Consider the following 7,500-nt stretch of genomic DNA (forward strand, 5'->3'; position numbering starts at 1 on the left):
GTTGTGGTGAACTGTGTTAAAGGAGTAGTAATGGCGCTGGGAGTTGTAGTTTTGTGGTGAACTGTGTTAAAGGAGTAGTAATGGCGCTGGGAGTTGTAGTTTTGTGGTGAACTGTGTTAAAGGAGTAGTAATGGCGCTGGGAGTTGTAGTTTTGTGGTGAACTGTGTTAAAGGAGTAGTAATGGCGATGGGAGTTGTAGTTTTGTGGTGAACTGTGTTAAAGGTGTAGTAATGGCGCTGGGAGTTGTAGTTTTGTGGTGAACTGTGTTAAAGGAGTAGTAATGGCGATGGGAGTTGTAGTTTTGTGGTGAACTGTGTTAAAGGAGTAGTAATGGCGCTGGGAGTTGTAGTTTTGTGGTGAACTGTGTTAAAGGAGTAGTAATGGTGCTGGGAGTTGTAGTTTTGTGGTGAACTGTGTTAAAGGAGTAGTAATGGCGCTGGGAGTTGTAGTTTTGTGGTGAACTGTGTTAAAGGAGTAGTAATGGCGCTGGGAGTTGTAGTTTTGTGGTGAACTGTGTTAAAGGAGTAGTAATGGTGCTGGGAGTTGTAGTTTTGTGGTGAACTGTGTTAAAGGAGTAGTAATGGTGCTGGGAGTTGTAGTGTTGTGGTGAACTGTTAAATTAGTAGTAATGGCGCTGGGAGTTGTAGTTTTGTAGTGAACTGTGTTAAAGGAGTAGTAATGGCGCTGGGAGTTGTAGATTTGTAGTGAACTGTGTTAAAGGAGTAGTAATGGCGCTGGGAGTTGTAGTTTTGTGGTGAACTGTGTTAAAGGAGTAGTAATGAGGCTGGGAGTTGTAGTTTTGTGGTGAACTGTGTTAAAGGAGTAGTAATAATGGCGCTGGGAGTTGTAGTTTTGTAGTGAACTGTGTTAAAGGAGTAGTAATGGCGCTGGGAGTTGTAGTTTTGTGGTGAACTGTGTTAAAGGAGTAGTAATGGTGCTGGGAGTTGTAGTTTTGTGGTGAACTGTGCTAAAGGAATAGTAATGGTGCTGGGAGTTGTAGTTTTGTGGTGAACTGTGTTAAAGGAGTAGTAATGGTGCTGGGAGTTGTAGTTTTGTGGTGAACTGTGTTAAAGGAGTAGTAATGGCGCTGGGAGTTGTAGTTTTGTGGTGAACGTTGTGTCGTGTTTCTCAGCCACAGAGACCTGAAGCCAGAGAACCTTCTGCTGGACGAGAAGAACAACATCCGCATCGCCGACTTCGGCATGGCGTCGCTGCAGGTGGGAGACAGCCTGCTGGAAACCAGCTGTGGGTGAGTACTGGGACGCGTCTGTGTGTGTCTGTGTGTGTGTGTGTTGGTCAGGTAATCTATGGGGACCGTACCACTCTGGAGATGTACAGTATGTTTCATGTCTTCATGTTGTCGCATCACTTCAGAGTCTAATTGAATGTTGTTTTATGTCAGATCGCCACACTACGCCTGTCCAGAAGTGATTCGGGTAAGGCTGCTATCAGCTTAGATGCTATCCCACCCAAATAATGTCAGTACAGCACATCATAGTGTTGGGAAAATTACATTACGAAATGATTAAAGATGCTACTGTCACATCGCCTTTCTCTCTCTCTCTCTCTCTCTCTCTCTCTCTCTCCCTCTCTCTTGCTTTCTTTCTATCTTTCTCTCTCTCATTCTCCATTTCCTCTCTCTCCCTCTCTCTCTCCCCCTCTCATTATCTCTCTCCCTCTCGCTTTCTTCCCCCCCCCTCTCTCTCTCTCCCCCCTCTCTCTCTCTCTCTCTCCCTCTCTCTCTCTCCCCCTCTCTCCCTCTCTGCCCCCCCTCTCATTCTCTCTCCCCCTCTCTCTCTCTCATTCTCTCTCCCCCTATCTCTCTCTCATTCTCTCTCTCTCCCTCCCTCGATCTCTCCCTCTCTCTCATTCTCTCCCTCTCTCTCCCCCTATCTCTCTCATTCTCTCTCTCTCTCTGTCAGGGGGAGAAGTATGATGGTCGGAGGGCGGACGTCTGGAGCTGTGGGGTCATCCTGTTCGCTCTGCTGGTGGTGAGTCAGATTCACATTAATGACTCATGACTCATCTCAGACCTCCAGTCTCCTCCTGGAACCAGCGGTGTTTGGCTCAGGGAGGAAGGGGAAGTTTTATGACGCGCATCGACTCTACAGTGTTTATGCGTTTGGATCCAGGCCTGGGGCCTCATTTATCAAAGAGCGTGTAAATTCTGGTGTAAAAGAGGGCGTACGACGAAAACGCGGAAAATGCGAAATGTAGCGTACGACGAGAATATTTACACGCTTTTCGGATCTATCAAAAATGTCGTACGCTCCGAAATCCGAGACTGGCGGAGAAGAGAGCGTACGCGCACGCGCCCCGTGTTCCGCCCTCTCCACGCTCAAATTCAACCATATATGGTCAAAACTATGACAGGGCACAACGTGGATACCCCGGAAGGAACCGACATAATATAGCGTGGAGCATTAGGACAGACAAAGACGTTTATGGAAAAACGCGGAAAGAAGAGAAACTTTTCGGAGACGGAGGTGCATGTGCTTGTTGGTGAGGTCCACGCGAGGAAAGAAAATCATCTTCGGAAGGTAAGCTATTTGTACGAGCCTACATTTGTCTGATCGCTCCTACAGTTTAGGTAGCCTACTGTACGTTTTGTGCATCCTGTATGTGGCGTAGTCTACACGGACATGCTGTATCATGTGGCTGTGAGGAAAGCAAACATTCCACACATTCTGTGGTAGGCTATGATTGATTCAGGACCAAAAACAGGGAACGATAACACAGATGACCACTTCATAATGTTAGACCACATTATTAAGACTCTCATCTAAATCACCCGGTAAATCACACTTAAGCATTTATTTGGCTGCCAACAGAAAAACATATCAATTGAATATGGCTACACAATAAAATGTTTAATGCATAATCAAGTTAACAGACAAACTCAAAGAAAATGACTGAAATTGTTTCTCCAGACTCTGACGTGGGGTGGGACTCTGCAGTGGTCCTTGACCTGACGGTCGTGCCCCCGCCGGTTGCAGCCTCTACATCCAGTGCCACGACCTCCAGTGCCTCCACCTCCAGCGCACCGGCCTCCACCTCCAGTGCCATCTCCAGCGCCTCCGTCTCCACCGCCCACGCCTCCACCTCCGGCTGCCAGCGTCCCTGCCTCAAGGGTCCCTGAGGGCTGGGCTTCCTATCAGACGCTGTGCTGGAGGCTCATGACCCTAGAGGCCCAGAGGGAAATGGCAGAAGGGATTGGGGCAGTTGTGGGGCAGTTGTTCAGCAGTTGGTGGAGGTCACCACACTACACCACCAGAGCCAACAGGACATCCTCACTGCACTTCATTCCCTCACACATGCTGTCACGGACCTCACACAGTCACTCACTACCACACTCAAGGACCTCACACAGTCACTCACTACCACACTCAAGGACCTCACACAGTCACTCACTACCACACTCACGGACCTCACACATTCACTCACAAACGCACTCACACACCTCACACAGTCACCCACCAACAGACAATAAAATGGTAGAAATGTGAACCTTACTTGTTTGTGTCTTCATAGCTGGCGCATGACCTCAGTGTGGGCCCTTTGGCCCCGCTGGTAAACCTCATGACGGGGAGGGGGCTGAGGGCTTGGGTCCTCATTTTGTGGTGGGGTCTTGACTGGTTCTCATTCTTATCAGCTTTGAATATACATCTTGGCAAACATAACAGAATGATGTACAAGGAGGGGACAGATACCTAGTGAAAGTACTATTGGTTGCTAGTAAAAAGACAATAACGAGCGCTTGGTATAAGGTGGAACCCCCAACCAAGGAGCAGTGGTGGGTGTTGTGGAGGAGATTTATGAGATTTATTTATGCATTGAGGATGCAGGAAGGAAAGTTTGAAGGGAGATGGGAAAAATGGATGGATTATAGAAGGAAGTGTGATGATACCACTAATATTAAAATTGTCATATTTGAGTAAGAAAAAAAAGCTGCATGGATGGAAGTACCCATAAGCTGTTATTGTAAGTTTTTATGTTTTATTGTATTGTCGTTGTATGGATGGAAAATGCTAATAAAGATTAAAGTAAATAAGACAAAGAATATGTATCTTGGCTATGGACACACCAACAAGCCAGCCGTCACGCGCAGCGCCTGCCTCCAGTCTAGCCCCTACCCTGCTGTGCGCCAGGATGGATGAGTCATGCGTGGAGCCAGGCCACCGTGCCACTACACTTGTGATGAGCATGTCGGCGTCACATATGATTTGGGTATTTATAGTGTGCACATTTTAGCGATTCACATAGACGTATTAATTCACTGATGGTGCCCTTATGTGGGTGCAGTCGCCATCGCCGTCACCTCTTTGGAGTTCTATCTCGGCCAGTAGGCCGAGTAGCGCTGGATTCATTTAGGCTCGCATTACGCACAGGAGGACTGTCATTTATATGCTTACCAAAGAGCAAACAGGTCCACATGATCACATATTAATGACAATCTAATTGGTCAATTATTGCCGTTTGATGGAGTGCCTGCATTAGGTGTGTGACATATAGCGCGGAAAGGTTTGGGACAGCGCATAGGTTCAGTTTGGGGAACAAATCCATATCGGACCATTAATGAGCCGGTTAGAGGACACGTCTAATCTTGCATTGCGATATATGTTAGTGCTGAATTGGGCTATTAGCCTACATGTTTGTGCGTTCATGAACTGTCGCTCTTATTCTCTCCGTCAAACATAGTAATTCACCGACGCACCACCTGCGTCGCCAGTTCCCCCTGTGTTCAAAAAGGGCGTAGAACACCGTGTAAATCGGTACGACAACTTGAGAGGTGTCGTACAAAAGCGCGGAGAAAGGCGACTAAATTTCCGCCCTTTCGGCTTGATAAATCGCAATGTGGGGGGGGGAAATGGCGTACGCCTGAAATCGCGAAAAAGACCGTGTAAAAGAAGGCGTACCTCAATGATAAATGAGGCCCCTGATGTAGCACTGTGTTGATACAATAACGTGCTCCTAATCTCCCCCAGAGGGGCGGAGCTACGGACAGTAATGGCGTAAACGGCCGGTGTGATCGAACCTCTACTGTAACCCTAGCTTGACCAGTTGAGCCCTCTCTCTTTCTCCTTCCCTTCTCCCTCTCTCTCCCCCTCTCTCTCCCCCTCCCCCTCTATCTCGCTCTCTCCCCCTCTCTCTCCCTCTCTCTCCCCCTCTCTCCATCCCTCCCCCTCTCTCCACCCCTCCCCCTCTATCTCGCTCTCTCTCTCTCTCTCTCTCTCTCTCTCCCCCTCTCTCTCCCCCTCTCTCCACCCTTCCCCCTCTATCTCGCTCTCTCTCTCTCTCTCTCTCTCTCTCTCTCTCTCTCTCTCTCCCTCTCTCCATCCCTCCCCCTCTCTCTCTCTCCTCCCCCTCTCCATCCCTCCCTCTCTCTCTCTCTCCCCCCTCTCCATCCCTCCCTCTCTCTCTCTCCCGCTCTCTCTCTCTTTACTCCCCTCTTCATCCCTCCCTCTCTCTCTCTCTCCCCCTCTCTCCATCCCCCCCTCTCTCTCTCTCTCCCTCTCTCCATCCCTCCCCCCCTCTCTCTCTTCCCCCTGCCCATCCCCCTCCCTCTCTCTCTCTCCCGCTCTCTCCATCCCTCCCCCTCTCTCTCTCTCTCTCCCCCCCTCTCCATCCCTCCCTCTCTCTCTCTCTCCCCCTCTCCATCCCTCCATCTCTCTCTCTCTCCCGCTCTCTCCATCCCTCCCCCCCCTCTCTCTCTCTCCCCCTCTCTCCATTCCTCCCTCTCTCCATCCCTCCCTCTCTCTCTCTCTCCCCCTCTCTCCATCCTTCCCCCTCTCTCTCCCCCTCCATCAGGGTGCGTTGCCCTTTGACCATGACAACCTGCGTCAGCTGCTGGAGAAGGTGAAGAGCGGTGTGTTCCACATGCCCCACTTCATCCCCCCCGACTGCCAGGCTCTGCTCCGGGGCATGATCGAGGTTAACCCCGACAAGAGGCTCACGGTACGGAGACCACACCCCCTCCCCAGACCACACCCCCTCACCAGACCACACCCCCTCACCACAGCTGGGCGGCTGTGGCTCAGGAGGTAGAGCGGGTCGTCCAATGATCGTAGGGTCGGCGGTTTGAATCCCGGCTCCTCCTCTCTCCATGTCGAAGTGTCCTTGGGCGAGACACTGAACCCCAAACTGCTCCCAATGAACAGGCTAGACCCTTGCATGGCAGCTGCCACCATTAGTGTGTGTGAATGGGTGAATGAGAGGCCATTGTAAAGCGCCTTGGATAAAAGTGCTATATAAGTGTAGACCATTTACCATTTGCTGTTTATACTGTATTGTGAAAGTATTTATGTACTTATTATCTCATTTTGTAACTTTTGTAATATTGTGAATCCACAATGCCATGTATTTATACAGTAGTTCTCACAAAATAATACTTTCACTCATCGCACAAATGAATATGCTGGGGGCAGTATGTAGTTGTTATTATGGGATGTATGAACTAGTGGGGAGACCCCAGGGGGAACAGTGTTTATTATTATGGGATGTATGGACTAGTGGGGGGGACAGACTGCTCTAACAGTCCATCTGCCCTCTTGCCCTCACAGCTGGAGGCCATTCAGAAACACACGTGGTATCAGTGAGTACAGACAGAAACCACACTGAATATGAACTCAGAGGTTAATAGTGTGTGTGGTGAGCTTCATGTATGGATTACTGTGGTGTGTGTGTGTGTGTGTGTGTGTATGGTTTATGTATGTGCTGACGTGCATGTGTGTGTGTGTACAGTTTATGTACTGTATGTGTTGACGTGTGTGTGTGTGTGTATGGTTCATGTATGTGTTGACATCTGTGTGTGTGTGTGTGTTAGGTTCATATATGTGTTGACGTGTGTCCGTGTGTGTCTGTGTGTTTATGGTTCACGTACTGTATGTGCTGATGCGTGCGTGTGTGTGTGTGTGTGTGTGTGTAGGGGGGGTCGTAACGAGCCGAGCCCGGAGCAGCCGGCCCCCAGGCGTGTGTGTGTGGGTCGGATCCTGGCGCTGTCCGAGCTGGACCCGGACGTTCTGGACAGCATGCACTCGCTGGGCTGCTTCAGGGACCGCGCCAAGCTCACCAGGGACCTGCAGAGGGAGGAGTAGGTGTCAGCCCCGCGTGTGGGTGTGTGTGTGTGTGTGTGTGTGTGTGTATGTGTGTGTGTGTGTGTCTGTGTGTGTATGTGTGTGTGTGTGTGTGTGTGTGTGTGTCTGTGTGTGTATGTGTGTGTGTATGTGTGTGTGTGTGTGTGTGTGTGTGTGTGTGTGTGTGTGTATGTGTGTGTGTGTGTATGTGTGTGTGTCTGTGTGTTTTTGTCCATCTGTCTTAGAGGTCTATAAACCCGACGGGCTCCGACACCATGGTCAGATTAGGGCCGGGCTCCGACACCATGGTCAGATTAGGGCCGGGCTCCGACACCATGGTCAGATTAGGGCCGGGCTCCGACACCATGGTCAGATTAGGGCCGGGCTCCGACACCATGGTCAGATTAGGGCCGGGCTCCGACATCAT

At 50.0% G+C, this 7,500-nt stretch overlaps 1 pseudogene across 1 annotated transcript in view; it reads left to right on the forward strand.

Moving 5' to 3' along the window:
- Positions 1-7,500, forward strand: part of LOC311323962 (serine/threonine-protein kinase BRSK1-like) — a 27,097-nt pseudogene that overhangs the window by 3,273 nt on the left and 16,324 nt on the right. Inside the window, exons 5-10 of the transcript in view lie at positions 1,133-1,249; positions 1,403-1,436; positions 1,923-1,991; positions 5,809-5,955; positions 6,561-6,592; positions 6,926-7,090. The product of the transcript in view is annotated as a serine/threonine-protein kinase BRSK1-like (transcript). The remainder of the gene's footprint in view (positions 1-1,132; positions 1,250-1,402; positions 1,437-1,922; positions 1,992-5,808; positions 5,956-6,560; positions 6,593-6,925; positions 7,091-7,500) is intronic.

The sequence above is a fragment of the Borostomias antarcticus genome (genome assembly GCF_949987555.1).
Source record: "Borostomias antarcticus genome assembly, chromosome: 22".
NCBI classification, from domain to species: Eukaryota; Metazoa; Chordata; class Actinopteri; order Stomiiformes; family Stomiidae; genus Borostomias; species Borostomias antarcticus.